Source organism: Camelus bactrianus, chromosome 31 (genome assembly GCF_048773025.1).
Source record: "Camelus bactrianus isolate YW-2024 breed Bactrian camel chromosome 31, ASM4877302v1, whole genome shotgun sequence".
NCBI classification, from domain to species: Eukaryota; Metazoa; Chordata; class Mammalia; order Artiodactyla; family Camelidae; genus Camelus; species Camelus bactrianus.
The window spans coordinates 6,790,046-6,808,902 of NC_133569.1; positions in this window are offsets into that span (position 1 = coordinate 6,790,046).

Consider the following 18,857-nt stretch of genomic DNA (forward strand, 5'->3'; position numbering starts at 1 on the left):
ATATGGGGAGGTACTAGCTCCAACTCGGTTTTACAGTCAAAACTGCAGGAACTTCAAACCGGCACTAGGAATCAGACTGAGAAACCAGAGTAAAAGTTTCTCCTGCATCCCGTTCCCTTTGTGCTAGATGAACGAACGTCTCTCCACATGCTCAGTTCTGAGAGATAAGTGTGTGTGAAAGCCGTCCTTCAACTAGCTTGTTGGGAATACAAGGTTTCTCTTCAGTTGCAAACTCCACTCCATACATATATATGGGGATGTACTAGATCCAACTCGGTTTTCAGTGAAAACTGCAGGAACTTCAAACCGGCACTAGGAATCAGACTGAGAAACCAGAGTAAAAGTTTCAACTGCAACCCTTTCCTTTTGTGTTAGGTGAACGAACGACTCTCCACATGCTCAGTTCTGAGAGATAATTGTGTGTGAAAGCCGTCCTTCACCTAGCTTGTTGGGAACACAATGTTTCTCTTCAGTTGAAAACTCCACTCCATACATATATATGGGGATGTACTAGCTCCAACTGGGTTTTACAGTGAAAACTGCAGGAACTTCAAACCGGCACTAGGAAACAGACTGAGAAACCAGAGTAAAAGTTTTTCCTGCAAACCGTTCCTTTTGTGCTAGATGAACGAACGTCTCTCCACATGCTCAGTTCTGAGAGATATGTGTGTGTGAAAGCCGTCCTTCACCTAGCTTGTTGGGAACACAAAGTTTCTCTTCAGTTGCAAACTCCACTTCATACATATATATGGGGAGGGACTAGCTCCAACTCGGTTTTACAGTGAAAACTGCAGGAACTTCAAACCGGCACTAGGAAACAGACTGAGAAACCAGAGTAAAAGTTTCACCTGCAACCCGTTCCCTTTGTGCTAGATGAAAGAACGTCTCTCCACATGCTCAGTTCTGAGAGATAAGTGTGTGTGAAAGCCGTCCTTCACCTAGCTTGTTGGGAACACAAAGTTTCTCTTCAGTTGCAAACTCCACTCGATACATATATATGGGGTGGTACTAGCTCCAACTCGGTTTTACAGTGAAAATTGCAGGAACTTCAAACAGGCAGTAGTAAACAGACTGAGAAACCAGAGTAAAAGTTTCACCTGCAACCCGTTCCCTTTGTGCTAGATGAACGAACGTCTTTCCACATTCTCAGTTCTGAGAGATAAGTGTGTGTGAAAGCCGTCCTTCACCTAGCTTGTTGGGAACACAAAGTTTCTCTTCAGTTGCAAACTCCAATCCATACATATATATGGGGAAGTACTAGCTCCAACTCGGTTTTACAGTGAAAACTGCAGGAACTTCAGACCGGCACTAGGAAACAGACGGAGAAACCAGAGTAAAGTTTCTCCTGCAACCCGTTCCCTTCGTGCTAGGTGAATAAACGTCTCTCCACATGCTCAGTTCTGAGAGATAAGTGTGTATGTAAGCCGTCCTTCACCTAGCTTGTTAGGAATACAAAGTTTCTCTTCAGTTGCAAACTCCACTCCATAAATATATATGCGGAGGTACTAGCTCCAACTCGGTTTTACTGTGAAAACTGCAGGAACTTCAAACCGGCACTAGGAAACAGACTGAGAAACCGGAGTAAAAGTTTCTCCTGCAACCCGTTTCCTTTGTGCTAGATAAATGAACGTTTCTCCACATGCTCAGTTCTGAGAGATAAGTGTGTGTGAAAGCCGTACTTCACATAGCTTGTTGGGAACACAAAGTTTCTCTTCAGTTGCAAACTCCACTCAATAAATATATATGGGTAGGTACTAGCTCCAACTCGGTTTTACAGTGAAAACTGCAGGAACTTCAAACCGGCACTAGGAAACAGACTGAGATACCAGAGTAAAAGTTTCTCCTGCAACCCATTCCCTTTTTGCTAGATGAACGAACGTCTCTCCACATGCTCAGTTCTGAGAGATAAGTGTGTGTGAAAGCCGTCCTTCACCTAGCTTGTTAGGAATACAAAGTTTCTCTTCAGTTGCAAACTCCACTCCATACATATATATGGGTTGGTACTAGCTCCAACTCGGTTTTACAGTGAAAACTGCAGGAACTTCAAACCGGCACTAGGAAACAGACTGAGAAACCAGAGTAAAAGTTTTTCCTGCAAACCGTTCCTTTTGTGCTAGATGAACGAACGTCTCTCCACATGCTCAGTTCTGAGAGATATGTGTGTGTGAAAGCCGTCCTTCACCTAGCTTGTTGGGAACACAAAGTTTCTCTTCAGTTGCAAACTCCACTTCATACATATATATGGGGAGGAACTAGCTCCAACTCGGTTTTACAGTGAAAACTGCAGGAACTTCAAACCGGCACTAGGAAACAGACTGAGAAACCAGAGTAAAAGTTTCACCTGCAACCCGTTCCCTTTGTGCTAGATGAAAGAACGTCTCTCCACATGCTCAGTTCTGAGAGATAAGTGTGTGTGAAAGCCGTCCTTCACCTAGCTTGTTGGGAACACAAAGTTTCTCTTCAGTTGCAACCTCCACTCGATACATATATATGGGGTGGTACTAGCTCCAACTCGGTTTTACAGTGAAAACTGCAGGAACTTCAAACAGGCAGTAGTAAACAGACTGAGAAACCAGAGTAAAAGTTTCAACTGCAACCCGTTCCCTTTGTGCTAGATGAACGAACGTCTTTCCACATGCTCAGTTCTGAGAGATAAGTGTGTGTGAAAGCCGTCCTTCACCTAGCTTGTTGGGAACACAAAGTTTCTCTTCAGTTGCAAACTCCAATCCATACATATATATGAGGAAGTACTAGCTCCAACTCGGTTTTACAGTGAAAACTGCAGGAACTTCAGACCGGCACTAGGAAACAGACGGAGAAACCAGAGTAAATTTTCTCCTGCAACCCGTTCCCTTCGTGCTAGGTGAATAAACGTCTCTCCACATGCTCAGTTCTGAGAGATAAGTGTGTATGTAAGCCGTCATTCACCTAGCTTGTTAGGAATACAAAGTTTCTCTTCAGTTGCAAACTCCACTCCATACATATATATGCGGAGGTACTAGCTCCAACTCGGTTTTACAGTGAAAACTGCAGGAACTTCAAACCGGCACTAGGAAACAGACTGAGAAACCGGAGTAAAAGTTTCTCATGCAACCCGTTTCCTTTGTGCTAGATGAACGAACGTCTCTCCACATGCTAAGTTCTGAGAGATAAGTGTGTGTGAAAGCCGTCCTTCACCTAGCTTGTTGGGAACACAAAGTTTCTCTTCAGTTGCAAACTCCACTGAATAAATATATATGGGTAGGTACTAGCTCCAACTCGGTTTTACAGTGAAAACTGCAGGAACTTCAAACCGGCACTAGGAAACAGACTGAGATACCAGAGTAAAAGTTTCTCCTTCAACCCGTTCCCTTTGTGCTAGATGAACGAACGTCTCTCCACATGCTCAGTTCTGAGAGATAAGTGTGTGTGAAAGCCGTCCTTCACCTAGCTTGTTAGGAATACAAAGTTTCTCTTCAGTTGCAAACTCCACTCCATACATATATATGGGTTGGTACTAGCTCCAACTCGGTTTTACAGTGAAAACTGCAGGAACTTCAAACAGGCACTAGGAATCAGACTGAGAAACAAGAGTAAAAGTTTCTCCTGCAAACCTTTCCCTTTGTGCTAGATGAACGAACGTCTCTCCACATGCTCAGTTCTGAGAGATAAGTGTGTGTGAATGCCGTCCTGCACCTAGCTTGTTGGGAACACAAAGTTCTCTTCATTTGCAAACTCCACTCCATACATATATATGGAGAGGTACTAGCTCCAACACGGTTTTACAGTGAAAACTGCAGGAAATTCTAAACGGCACTAGGAAACAGACTGAAAAACCAGAGTAAAAGTTTCTCCTGCAACCAGTTCCCATTGTGCTAGATGAACGAACGTCTCTCCACATGCTCAGTTCTGAGAGATAAGTGTGTGTGAAAGCCGTCCTTCACCTAGCTTGTTGGGAACAAAAATTTTCTCTTCAGTTGCAAACTCCACTCCATACATATATATGGGGAGGTACTAGGTCCAACTCGGTTTTGCAGTGAAAACTGCAGGAACTTCAAACCGGCACTAGGAAACAGACTGAGAAACCAGAGTAAAAGTTTCTCCTGCAACCTGTTCCATTTGTGCTAGATGAACGAACGTCTCCTCACATGCTCAGTTCTGAGAGATAAGTGTGTGTGAAAGCCGTCCTTCACCTAGCTTGTTGGGAACACAAGGTTTCTCTTCAGTTGCAAACTCCACACCATACATATATATGGGGATGTACTAGCTCCAACTCGGTTTTACAGTGAAAACTGCAGGAACGTCAAACCGGCACGAGGAAACAGACTGAAAAAACAGAGTAAAAGGTTCTCATGCAAACCTTTCCCTTTCTGCTAGATGAACGAACGTCTATCCACATGCTCAATTCTGAGAGATAAGTGTGTGTGAAAGCCGTCCTTCACCTAGCTTGTTGGGAACACAAAGTTTCTCTTCAGTTGCAAACTCCACTCCATACATATATATGGGGAGGAACTAGCTCCAACTCGGTTTTACAGTGAAAACTGCAGGAACTACAAACCGGCACTAGGAAACAGACTGAGAAACCAGAGTAAAAGATTTTCCTGCAACCCGTTCCTTTTGTGCTAGATGAACGAACGTCTCTCCACATGCTCAGTTCTGAGAGATATGTGTGTGTGAAAGCCGTCCTTCACCTAGATTGTTGGGAACACAAAGTTTCTCTTCAGTTGCAAACTCCACTCCATACATATATATGGGGAGGAACTAGCTCCAACTCGGTTTTACAGTGAAAACTGTAGGAACTTCAAACCGGCACTAGGAAACAGACTGAGAAACCAGAGTAAAAGTTTCACCTGCAACCCGTTCCCTTTGTGCTAGATGAACGAACGTCTCTCCACATGCTCAGTTCTGAGAGATAAGTGTGTGTGAAAGCCGTCCTTCACCTAGCTTGTTGGGAACACAAAGTTTCTCTTCATTTGCAAACTCCACTCCATTCATATATAGGGAGAGGAACTAGCCCCAACACGGTTTTACAGTGAAAACTGCAGGAACTTCAAACCGGCACTAGGAAACAGACTGAGAAACCAGAGTAAAAGTTTCACCTGCAACCCGATCCCTTTGTGCTAGATGAAAGAACGTCTCTCCACATGCTCAGTTCTGAGAGATAAGTGTGTGTGAAAGCCGTCCTTCACCTAGCTTGTTGGGAACACAAAGTTTCTCTTCAGTTGCTAACTCCACTCGATACATATATATGGGGTGGTACTAGCTCCAACTCGGTTTTACAGTGAAAAATGCAGCAACTTCAGACCGGCACTAGGAAACAGACGGAGAAACCAGAGTAAAATTTCTCCTGTAACACGTTCCCTTCGTGCTAGATGAATAAACGTCTCTCCACATGCTAGTTCTGAGAGATAAGTGTGTATGAAAGCCGTCCTTCACCTAGCTTGTTGGGAACACAAAGTTTCTTTTCAGTTGCAAACCCCACTCCAAACATATATATGGGGAGGAACTAGCTCCAACTCGGTTTTACAGTGAAAATTGCAGGAACTTCAAACCGGCACTAGGAAACAGACTGAGAAACCAGAGTAAAAGTTTTTCCTGCAACCCGTTCCTTTTGTGCTAGATGAACGAACGTCTCTCCACATGCTCAGTTCTGAGAGATATGTGTGTGTGAAAGCCGTCCTTCACCTAGCTTGTTGGGAACACAAAGTTTCTCTTCAGTTGCAAACTCCACTCGATACATATATAAGGGGATGTACTAGCTCCAACTCGGTTTTACAGTGAAAAATGCAGGACCTTCAAACCGGCAGTAGTAAACAGACTGAGAAACCAGAGTAAAAGTTTCACCTGCAACCCGTTCACTTTGTGCTAGATGAACGAACATCTCTCCAAATGCTCAGTTCTGGGAGAAGAGTGTGTGTGAAAGCCGTACTTCACCTAGCTTGTTGGGAACACAAAGTTTCTCTTCAGTTGCAAACTCCAATCCATACATATATATGGGGAGGTACTAGCTCCAACTCGGTTTTACAGTGAAAACTGCAGGAACTTCAAACCGGCACTAGGAATCAGACTGAGAAACCAGAGTAAAAGTTTCTCCTGCATCCCGTTCCCTTTGTGCTAGATGAACGAACGTCTCTCCACATGCTCAGTTCTGAGAGATAAGTGTGTGTGAAAGCCGTCCTTCAACTAGCTTGTTGGGAACACAAGGTTTCTCTTCAGTTGCAAATTCCACTCCATACATATATATGGGGATGTACTAGATCCAACTCGGTTTTCAGTGAAAACTGCAGGAACTTCAAACCGGCACTAGGAATCAGACTGAGAAACCAGAGTAAAAGTTTCACCTGCAACCCGTTCCCTTTGTGCTAGATGAACGAACGTCTCTCCACATGCTCAGTTCTGAGAGATAAGTGTGTGTGAAAGCCGTCCTTCACCTAGCTTGTTGGGAACACAAAGTTTCTCTTCAGTTGCAAACTCCACTCGATACATATATATGGGGTGGTACTAGCTCCAACTCGGCTTTACAGTGAAAACTGCAGGAACTTCAAACAGGCAGTAGTAAACAGACTGAGAAACCAGAGTAAAAGTTTCACCTGCAACCCGTTCCCTTTGTGCTAGATGAACGAACGTCTTTCCACATTTTCAGTTCTGAGAGATAAGTGTGTGTGAAAGCCGTCCTTCACCTAGCTTGTTGGGAACACAAAGTTTCTCTTCAGTTGCAAACTCCAATCCATACATATATATGGGGAAGTACTAGCTCCAACTCGGTTTTACAGTGAAAACTGCAGGAACTTCAGACCGGCACTAGGAAACAGACGGAGAAACCAGAGTAAAGTTTCTCCTGCAACCCGTTCCCTTCGTGCTAGGTGAATAAACGTCTCTCCACATGCTCAGTTCTGAGAGATAAGTGTGTATGTAAGCCGTCCTTCACCTAGCTTGTTAGGAATACAAAGTTTCTCTTCAGTTGCAAACTCCACTCCATAAATATATATGCGGAGGTACTAGCACCAACTCGGTTTTACAGTGAAAACTGCAGGAACTTCAAACCGGCACTAGGAAACAGACTGAGAAACCGGAGTAAAAGTTTCTCCTGCAACCCGTTTCCTTTGTGCTACATAAATGAACGTTTCTCCACATGCTCAGTTCTGAGAGATAAGTGTGTGTGAAAGCCGTACTTCACATAGCTTGTTGGGAACACAAAGTTTCTCTTCAGTTGCAAACTCCACTCAATAAATATATATGGGTAGGTACTAGCTCCAACTCGGTTTTACAGTGAAAACTGCAGGAACTTCAAACCGGCACTAGGAAACAGACTGAGATACCAGAGTAAAAGTTTCTCCTGCAACCCATTCCCTTTTTGCTAGATGAACGAACGTCTCTCCACATGCTCAGTTCTGAGAGATAAGTGTGTGTGAAAGCCGTCCTTCACCTAGCTTGTTAGGAATACAAAGTTTCTCTTCAGTTGCAAACTCCACTCCATACATATATATGGGTTGGTACTAGCTCCAACTCGGTTTTACAGTGAAAATTGCAGGAACTTCAAACAGGCACTAGGAATCAGACTGAGAAACAAGAGTAAAAGTTTCTCCTGCAAACCTTTCCCTTTGTGCTAGATGAACGAACGTCTCTCCACATGCTCAGTTCTGAGAGATAAGTGTGTGTGAATGCCGTCCTGCACCTAGCTTGTTGGGAACACAAAGTTCTCTTCATTTGCAAACTCCACTCCATACATATATATGGAGAGGTACTAGCTCCAACACGGTTTTACAGTGAAAACTGCAGGAAATTCTAAACGGCACTAGGAAACAGACTGAAAAACCAGAGTAAAAGTTTCTCCTGCAACCAGTTCCCATTGTGCTAGATGAACGAACGTCTCTCCACATGCTCAGTTCTGAGAGATAAGTGTGTGTGAAAGCCGTCCTTCACCTAGCTTGTTGGGAACAAAAATTTTTTCTTCAGTTGCAAACTCCACTCCATACATATATATGGGGAGGTACTAGGTCCAACTCGGTTTTGCAGTGAAAACTGCAGGAACTTCAAACCGGCACTAGGAAACAGACTGAGAAACCAGAGTAAAAGTTTCTCCTGCAACCCGTTCCATTTGTGCTAGATGAACGAACGTCTCCTCACATGCTCAGTTCTGAGAGATAAGTGTGTGTGAAAGCCGTCCTTCACCTAGCTTGTTGGGAACACAAGATTTCTCTTCAGTTGCAAACTCCACACCATACATATATATGGGGATGTACTAGCTCCAACTCGGTTTTACAGTGAAAACTGCAGGAACTTCAAACCGGCACTAGGAAACAGACTGAAAAAACAGAGTAAAAGTTTCCCATGCAAACCTTTCCCTTTCTGCTAGATGAACGAACGTCTATCCACATGCTCAATTCTGAGAGATAAGTGTGTGTGAAAGCCGTCCTTCACCTAGCTTGTTGGGAACAAAAAGTTTCTCTTCAGTTGCAAACTCCACTCCATACATATATATGGGGAGGAACTAGCTCCAACTCGGTTTTACAGTGAAAACTGCAGGAACTACAAACCGGCACTAGGAAACAGACTGAGAAACCAGAGTAAAAGATTTTCCTGCAACCCGTTCCTTTTGTGCTAGATGAACGAACGTCTCTCCACATGCTCAGTTCTGAGAGATATGTGTGTGTGAAAGCCGTCCTTCACCTAGCTTGTTGGGAACACAAAGTTTCTCTTCAGTTGCAAACTCCACTCCATACATATATATGGGGAGGAACTAGCTCCAACTCGGTTTTACAGTGAAAACTGTAGGAACTTCAAACCGGCACTAGGAAACAGACTGAGAAACCAGAGTAAAAGTTTCACCTGCAACCCGTTCCCTTTGTGCTAGATGAACGAACGTCTCTCCACATGCTCAGTTCTGAGAGATAAGTGTGTGTGAAAGCCGTCCTTCACCTAGCTTGTTGGGAACACAAAGTTTCTCTTCATTTGCAAACTCCACTCCATTCATATATAGGGAGAGGAACTAGCCCCAACACGGTTTTACAGTGAAAACTGCAGGAACTTCAAACCGGCACTAGGAAACAGACTGAGAAACCAGAGTAAAAGTTTCACCTGCAACCCGATCCCTTTGTGCTAGATGAAAGAACGTCTCTCCACATGCTCAGTTCTGAGAGATAAGTGTGTGTGAAAGCCGTCCTTCACCTAGCTTGTTGGGAACACAAAGTTTCTCTTCAGTTGCTAACTCCACTCGATACATATATATGGGGTGGTACTAGCTCCAACTCGGTTTTACAGTGAAAACTGCAGGAACTTCAAACCGGCAGTAGTAAACAGACTGAGAAACCAGAGTAAAAGTTTCACCTGCAACCCGTTCCCTTTGTGCTAGATGAACGAACGTCTTTCCACATGCTCAGTTCTGAGAGATAAGTGTGTGTGAAAGCCGTCCTTCACCTACCTTGTTGGGAACACAAAGTTACACTTCAGTTGCAAACTCCAATCCATACATATATATGGGGAAGTACTAGCTCCAACTCGGTTTTACAGTGAAAAATGCAGCAACTTCAGACCGGCACTAGGAAACAGACGGAGAAACCAGAGTAAAATTTCTCCTGTAACACTTTCCCTTCGTGCTAGATGAATAAACGTCTCTCCACATGCTAGTTCTGAGAGATAAGTGTGTATGAAAGCCGTCCTTCACCTAGCTTGTTGGGAACACAAAGTTTCTTTTCAGTTGCAAACCCCACTCCAAACATATATATGGGGAGGAACTAGCTCCAACTCGGTTTTACAGTGAAAATTGCAGGAACTTCAAACCGGCACTAGGAAACAGACTGAGAAACCAGAGTAAAAGTTTTTCCTGCAACCCGTTCCTTTTGTGCTAGATGAACGAACGTCTCTCCACATGCTCAGTTCTGAGAGATATGTGTGTGTGAAAGCCGTCCTTCACCTAGCTTGTTGGGAACACAAAGTTTCTCTTCAGTTGCAAACTCCACTCGATACATATATAAGGGGATGTACTAGCTCCAACTCGGTTTTACAGTGAAAAATGCAGGACCTTCAAACCGGCAGTAGTAAACAGACTGAGAAACCAGAGTAAAAGTTTCACCTGCAACCCGTTCACTTTGTGCTAGATGAACGAACATCTCTCCAAATGCTCAGTTCTGGGAGAAGAGTGTGTGTGAAAGCCGTACTTCACCTAGCTTGTTGGGAACACAAAGTTTCTCTTCAGTTGCAAACTCCAATCCATACATATATATGGGGAGGTACTAGCTCCAACTCGGTTTTACAGTGAAAACTGCAGGAACTTCAAACCGGCACTAGGAATCAGACTGAGAAACCAGAGTAAAAGTTTCTCCTGCATCCCGTTCCCTTTGTGCTAGATGAACGAACGTCTCTCCACATGCTCAGTTCTGAGAGATAAGTGTGTGTGAAAGCCGTCCTTCAACTAGCTTGTTGGGAACACAAGGTTTCTCTTCAGTTGCAAATTCCACTCCATACATATATATGGGGATGTACTAGATCCAACTCGGTTTTCAGTGAAAACTGCAGGAACTTCAAACCGGCACTAGGAATCAGACTGAGAAACCAGAGTAAAAGTTTCACCTGCAACCCGTTCCCTTTGTGCTAGATGAACGAACGTCTCTCCACATGCTCAGTTCTGAGAGATAAGTGTGTGTGAAAGCCGTCCTTCACCTAGCTTGTTGGGAACACAAAGTTTCTCTTCAGTTGCAAACTCCACTCGATACATATATATGGGGTGGTACTAGCTCCAACTCGGCTTTACAGTGAAAACTGCAGGAACTTCAAACAGGCAGTAGTAAACAGACTGAGAAACCAGAGTAAAAGTTTCACCTGCAACCCGTTCCCTTTGTGCTAGATGAACGAACGTCTTTCCACATTTTCAGTTCTGAGAGATAAGTGTGTGTGAAAGCCGTCCTTCACCTAGCTTGTTGGGAACACAAAGTTTCTCTTCAGTTGCAAACTCCAATCCATACATATATATGGGGAAGTACTAGCTCCAACTCGGTTTTACAGTGAAAACTGCAGGAACTTCAGACCGGCACTAGGAAACAGACGGAGAAACCAGAGTAAAGTTTCTCCTGCAACCCGTTCCCTTCGTGCTAGGTGAATAAACGTCTCTCCACATGCTCAGTTCTGAGAGATAAGTGTGTATGTAAGCCGTCCTTCACCTAGCTTGTTAGGAATACAAAGTTTCTCTTCAGTTGCAAACTCCACTCCATAAATATATATGCGGAGGTACTAGCACCAACTCGGTTTTACAGTGAAAACTGCAGGAACTTCAAACCGGCACTAGGAAACAGACTGAGAAACCGGAGTAAAAGTTTCTCCTGCAACCCGTTTCCTTTGTGCTACATAAATGAACGTTTCTCCACATGCTCAGTTCTGAGAGATAAGTGTGTGTGAAAGCCGTACTTCACATAGCTTGTTGGGAACACAAAGTTTCTCTTCAGTTGCAAACTCCACTCAATAAATATATATGGGTAGGTACTAGCTCCAACTCGGTTTTACAGTGAAAACTGCAGGAACTTCAAACCGGCACTAGGAAACAGACTGAGATACCAGAGTAAAAGTTTCTCCTGCAACCCATTCCCTTTTTGCTAGATGAACGAACGTCTCTCCACATGCTCAGTTCTGAGAGATAAGTGTGTGTGAAAGCCGTCCTTCACCTAGCTTGTTAGGAATACAAAGTTTCTCTTCAGTTGCAAACTCCACTCCATACATATATATGGGTTGGTACTAGCTCCAACTCGGTTTTACAGTGAAAATTGCAGGAACTTCAAACAGGCACTAGGAATCAGACTGAGAAACAAGAGTAAAAGTTTCTCCTGCAAACCTTTCCCTTTGTGCTAGATGAACGAACGTCTCTCCACATGCTCAGTTCTGAGAGATAAGTGTGTGTGAATGCCGTCCTGCACCTAGCTTGTTGGGAACACAAAGTTCTCTTCATTTGCAAACTCCACTCCATACATATATATGGAGAGGTACTAGCTCCAACACGGTTTTACAGTGAAAACTGCAGGAAATTCTAAACGGCACTAGGAAACAGACTGAAAAACCAGAGTAAAAGTTTCTCCTGCAACCAGTTCCCATTGTGCTAGATGAACGAACGTCTCTCCACATGCTCAGTTCTGAGAGATAAGTGTGTGTGAAAGCCGTCCTTCACCTAGCTTGTTGGGAACAAAAATTTTTTCTTCAGTTGCAAACTCCACTCCATACATATATATGGGGAGGTACTAGGTCCAACTCGGTTTTGCAGTGAAAACTGCAGGAACTTCAAACCGGCACTAGGAAACAGACTGAGAAACCAGAGTAAAAGTTTCTCCTGCAACCCGTTCCATTTGTGCTAGATGAACGAACGTCTCCTCACATGCTCAGTTCTGAGAGATAAGTGTGTGTGAAAGCCGTCCTTCACCTAGCTTGTTGGGAACACAAGATTTCTCTTCAGTTGCAAACTCCACACCATACATATATATGGGGATGTACTAGCTCCAACTCGGTTTTACAGTGAAAACTGCAGGAACTTCAAACCGGCACTAGGAAACAGACTGAAAAAACAGAGTAAAAGTTTCTCATGCAAACCTTTCCCTTTCTGCTAGATGAACGAACGTCTATCCACATGCTCAATTCTGAGAGATAAGTGTGTGTGAAAGCCGTCCTTCACCTAGCTTGTTGGGAACAAAAAGTTTCTCTTCAGTTGCAAACTCCACTCCATACATATATATGGGGAGGAACTAGCTCCAACTCGGTTTTACAGTGAAAACTGCAGGAACTACAAACCGGCACTAGGAAACAGACTGAGAAACCAGAGTAAAAGATTTTCCTGCAACCCGTTCCTTTTGTGCTAGATGAACGAACGTCTCTCCACATGCTCAGTTCTGAGAGATATGTGTGTGTGAAAGCCGTCCTTCACCTAGCTTGTTGGGAACACAAAGTTTCTCTTCAGTTGCAAACTCCACTCCATACATATATATGGGGAGGAACTAGCTCCAACTCGGTTTTACAGTGAAAACTGTAGGAACTTCAAACCGGCACTAGGAAACAGACTGAGAAACCAGAGTAAAAGTTTCACCTGCAACCCGTTCCCTTTGTGCTAGATGAACGAACGTCTCTCCACATGCTCAGTTCTGAGAGATAAGTGTGTGTGAAAGCCGTCCTTCACCTAGCTTGTTGGGAACACAAAGTTTCTCTTCATTTGCAAACTCCACTCCATTCATATATAGGGAGAGGAACTAGCCCCAACACGGTTTTACAGTGAAAACTGCAGGAACTTCAAACCGGCACTAGGAAACAGACTGAGAAACCAGAGTAAAAGTTTCACCTGCAACCCGATCCCTTTGTGCTAGATGAAAGAACGTCTCTCCACATGCTCAGTTCTGAGAGATAAGTGTGTGTGAAAGCCGTCCTTCACCTAGCTTGTTGGGAACACAAAGTTTCTCTTCAGTTGCTAACTCCACTCGATACATATATATGGGGTGGTACTAGCTCCAACTCGGTTTTACAGTGAAAACTGCAGGAACTTCAAACCGGCAGTAGTAAACAGACTGAGAAACCAGAGTAAAAGTTTCACCTGCAACCCGTTCCCTTTGTGCTAGATGAACGAACGTCTTTCCACATGCTCAGTTCTGAGAGATAAGTGTGTGTGAAAGCCGTCCTTCACCTACCTTGTTGGGAACACAAAGTTACACTTCAGTTGCAAACTCCAATCCATACATATATATGGGGAAGTACTAGCTCCAACTCGGTTTTACAGTGAAAAATGCAGCAACTTCAGACCGGCACTAGGAAACAGACGGAGAAACCAGAGTAAAATTTCTCCTGCAACACGTTCCCTTCGTGCTAGATGAATAAACGTCTCTCCACATGCTCAGTTCTGAGAGATAAGTGTGTATGAAAGCCGTCCTTCACCTAGCTTGTTAGGAATACAAAGTTTCTCTTCAGTTGCAAACTCCACCCCATACATATATATGCGGAGGTACTAGCTCCAACTCGATTTTACAGTGAAAACTGCAGGAACTTCAAACCGGCACTAGGAAACAGACTGAGAAACCGGAGTAAAAGTTTCTCCTGCAACCCGTTTCCTTTGTGCTAGATGAACGAACGTCTCTCCACATGCTCAGTTCTGAGAGATAAGTGTGTGTGAAAGCAGTCCTTCACCTAGCTTGTTGGGAACACAAAGTTTCTCTTCAGTTGCAAACCCCACTCCAAACATATATATGGGGAGGAACAAGCTCCAACTCGGTTTTACAGTGAAAACTGCAGGAACTTCAAACAGGCACTAGGAATCACACTGAGAAACCAGAGTAAAAGTTTCTCCTGCAACCCATTCCCTTTTTGCTAGATGAACGAACGTCTCTCCACATGCTCAGTTCTGAGAGATAAGTGTGTGTGAAAGCCGTCCTTCACCTAGCTTGTTAGGAATACAAAGTTTCTCTTCAGTTGCAAACTCCACTCCATACATATATATGGGTTGGTACTAGCTCCAACTCGGTTTTACAGTGAAAACTGCAGGAACTTCAAACAGGCACTAGGAATCAGACTGAGAAACCAGAGTAAAAGTTTCTCCTGCAAACCGTTCCCTTTGTGCTAGATGAACGAACGTCTCTCCACATGCTTAGTTCTGAGAGATAAGTGTGTGTGAATGCCGTCCTGCACCTAGCTTGTTGGGAACACAAAGTTTCTCTTCATTTGCAAACTCCACTCCATACAAATATATGGAGAGGTACTAGCTCCAACACGGTTTTACAGTGAAAACTGCAGGAAATTCTAAACGGCACTAGGAAACAGACTGAAAAACCAGAGTAAAAGTTTCTCCTGCAAACATTTCCCTTTGTGCTAGATGAACGAACGTCTCTTCACATGCTCAGTTCTGAGAGATAAGTGTGTGTGAAAGCCGTCCTTCACCTAGCTTGTTGGGAACAAAAATTTTCTCTTCAGATGCAAACTCCACTCCATACTTATATATGGGGAGGTACTAGGTCCAACTCGGTTTTGCAGTGAAAACTGCAGGAAATTCAAACCGGCACTAGGAAACAGACTGAGAAAACAGAGTAAAAGTTTCTCCTGCAACCCGTTCCATTTGTGCTAGATGAACGAACGTCTCCTCACATGCTCAGTTCTGAGAGATAAGTGTGTGTGAAAGCCGTCCTTCACCTAGCTTGTTGGGAACACAAGGTTTCTCTTCAGTTGCAAACTCCACTCCATATATATATATGGGGATGTACTAGCTCCAACTCGGTTTTACAGTGAAAACTGCAGGAACTTCAAACCGGCACTAGGTAACAGACTGAGAAACCAGAGTAAAAGTTTCTCATGCAAAACTTTCCCTTTCTGCTAGATGAACGAACGTCTATCCACATGCTCAATTCTGAGAGATAAGTGTTTGTGAAAGCCGTCCTTCACCTAGCTTGCTGGGAACAAAAAGTTTCTCTTCAGTTGCAAACTCCACTCCATACATATATATGGGGAGGAACTAGCTCCAACTCGGTTTTACAGTGAAAACTGCAGGAACTTCAAACCGGCACTAGGAAACAGACTGAGAAACCAGAGTGAAAGATTTTCCTGCAACCCGTTCCTTTTGTGCTAGATGAACGAACGTCTCTCCCCATGCTCAGTTCTGAGAGATATGTGTGTGTGAAAGCCGTCCTTCACCTAGCTTGTTGGGAACACAAAGTTTCTCTTCAGTTGCAAACTCCACTCCATACATATATATGGGGAGTAACTAGCTCCAACTCGGTTTTACAGTGAAAAATGCAGGAACATCAAACCGACACTAGGAAACAGACTGAGAAACCAGAGTAAAAGTTTCCCTTGCAACCCGTTCCCTTTGTGCTAGATGAACGAACGTCTCTCCACATGCTCAGTTCTGAGAGATAAGTGTGTGTGAAAGCCGTCCTTCACCTAGCTTGTTGGGAACAAAAACTTTCTCTTCAGTTGCAAACTCCAATCCATACATATATATGGGGAAGTACTAGCTCCAACTCGGTTTTACAGTGAAAACTGCAGGAACTTCAGACCGGCACAAGGAAACAGACGGAGAAACCAGAGTAAAGTTTCTCCTGCAACCCATTCCCTTTTTACTAGATGAACGAACGTCTCTCCACATGCTCAGTTCTGAGAGATAAGTGTGTGTGAATGCCGTCCTGCACCTAGCTTGTTGGGAACACAAAGTTTCTCTTCATTTGCAAACTCCACTCTATACATTTATATGGGGAGGTACTAGCTCCAACTCGGTTTTACAGTGAAAACTGCAGGAAATTCTAAACGGCACTAGGAAACAGACTGAGAAACCAGAGTAAAAGTTTCTCCTGCAACCTGTTCCCTTTGTGCTAGATGAACGAACGTCTCTCCACATGCTCAGTTCTGAGAGATAAGTGTGTGTGAAAGCCGTCCTTCACCTAGCTTTTTGGGAACACAAAGTTTCTCTTCAGTTGCAAACTCCACTCCATACATATATATGGGGAGGTACTAGCTCCAACTCGGATTTGCAGTGAAAACTGCAGGAATTTCAAACCGGCACTATGAAACAGACGGAGAAACCAGAGTAAAAGTTTCTCCTGCAACCCGTTCCATTTGTGCTAGATGAACGAACGTCTCTCCACATGCTCAGTTCTGAGAGATAATTGTGTGTGAAAGTCGTTCTTCACCTAGCTTGTTGGGAACACAAAGTTTCTCTTCAGTTGCAAACTCCACTCCATACATATATATGGGGAGGAACTAGCTCCAACTCGGTTTTACAGTGAAAACTGCAGGAAATTCAAACCGGTACTAGGAAACAGACTGAGAAACCAGAGTAAAAGTTTCTCCTGCAACCCGTTCCCTTTGTGCTAGATGAACGAACGTCTCTCCCCATGCTCAGTTCTGAGAGATAAGTGTGTGTGAAAGCCGTCCTTCACCTAGCTTGTTGGGAACACAAAGTTTCTCTTCAGTTGCAAACTCCACACGATACATATATTTGGGGAGGTACTGGCTCCAACTCGGTTTTACAGTGAAAACTGCAGGAACTTCAAACCGGCACTAGGAAACAGACTGAGAAACCAGAGTAAAAGCTTCTCCTGCAACCCGTTCCCTTTGTGCTAGATGAACGAACGTCTCTCCACATGCTCAGTTCTGAGAGATAAGTGTGTGTGAAAGCCGTCCTTCACCTAGCTTTTTGGGAACACAAAGTTTCTCTTCAGTTGCAAACTCCACTACATACATATATATGGGGAGGAACTAGCTCCAACCCGGTTTTACAGTGAAAAGTGCAGGAACTTCAAAACGGCACTAGGAAACAGACTGAGAAACCAGAGAAAAAGTTTCTCCTGCAACCCGTTCCCTTTGTGCTAGATGAACGAACGTCTCTCCACATGCTCAGTTCTGAGAGATAAGTGTGTGTGAAAGCCGTCCTTCACCTAGTTGTTGGGAACACAAACTTTCTCTTCAGTTGCAAACTCCACTCCATACATATATATGGGGAGGTACTAGCTCCAACTCGGTTTTACAGTGAAAACTGCAGGAACTTCAAACCGGCACTAGGAAACAGACTGAGAAACCAGAGTAAAATTTCTCCTGCAACCCGTTCCCTTTGTGCTAGATGAACGAAAGTCTCTCCACATGCTCAGTTCTGAGAGATAAGTGTGTGTGAAAGCCGTCCTTCACCTAGCTTGTTGGGAACACAAAGTTTCTCTTCAGTTGCAAACTCCACTCCATACATATATATGGTGAGGTACTAGCTCCAACTCGATTTTACAGTGAAAACTGTAGGAACTTCAAACCGGCACTAGGAAACAGACTGAGAAACCAGAGTAAAATTTCTCCTGCAACCCGTTCCCTTTATGCTAGATGAACGAACGTCTCTCCACATGCTCAGATCTGAGAGATAAGTGTGTGTGAAAGCCGTCCTTCACCTAGCTTGTTGGGAACACAAAGTTTCTCTTCAGTTGCAAACTTCACTTCATACATATATATGGGGAGGTACTAGCTCCAACTCGGTTTTACAGTGAAAACTGCAGGAACTTCAAACCGGCACTAGGAAACAGACTGAGAAACCAGAGGAAAGTTTCTCCTGCAACCCGTTCCCTTTGTGCTAGATGAACGAACGTCTCTCCACATGCTCAGTTCTGAGAGATAAGTGTGTGTGAAAGCCGTACTTCAGCTAGCTTGTTGGGAACACAAAGTTTCTCTTCAGTTGCAAACTCCACTCCATACATATATATGGGGTGGTACTAGCTCCAACTCGGTTTTACAGTGAAAACTGCAGGAACTTCAAACCGGCACTAGGAAACAGACTGAGAAACCAGAGTAAAATTTCTCCTGCAAACCGTTCCCTTTGTGCTAGATGAACGAACGTCTCTCCACATGCTCAGTTCTGAGAGATAAGTGTGTGTGAATGCCGTCCTTCAGCTAGCTTGTTGGGAACACAAAGTTTCTCTTCAGTTGCAAACTCCACTCCATACATATATATGGGGAGGTACTAGCTCCAACTCGGTTTTACAGTGAAAACTGCAGGAACTTCAAACCGGCACTAGGAAACAGACTGAGAAACCAGAGTAAAAGTTTCTCCTGCAAACCGTTCCGTTTGTGCTAGATGAACGAACGTCTCTCCACATGCTCAGTTCTGAGAGATAAGTGTGTGTGAAAGCCGTTCTTCACCTAGCTTGTTGGGAACACAAAGTTTCTCTTCAGTTGCAAACTCCACTACATACATATATATGGGGAGGAACTAGCTCCAACCCGGTTTTACAGTGAAAAGTGCAGGAACTTCAAAACGGCACTAGGAAACAGACTGAGAAACCAGAGAAAAAGTTTCTCCTGCAACCCGTTCCCTTTGTGCTAGATGAACGAACGTCTCTCCACATGCTCAGTTCTGAGAGATAAGTGTGTGTGAAAGCCGTCCTTCACCTAGCTTGTTG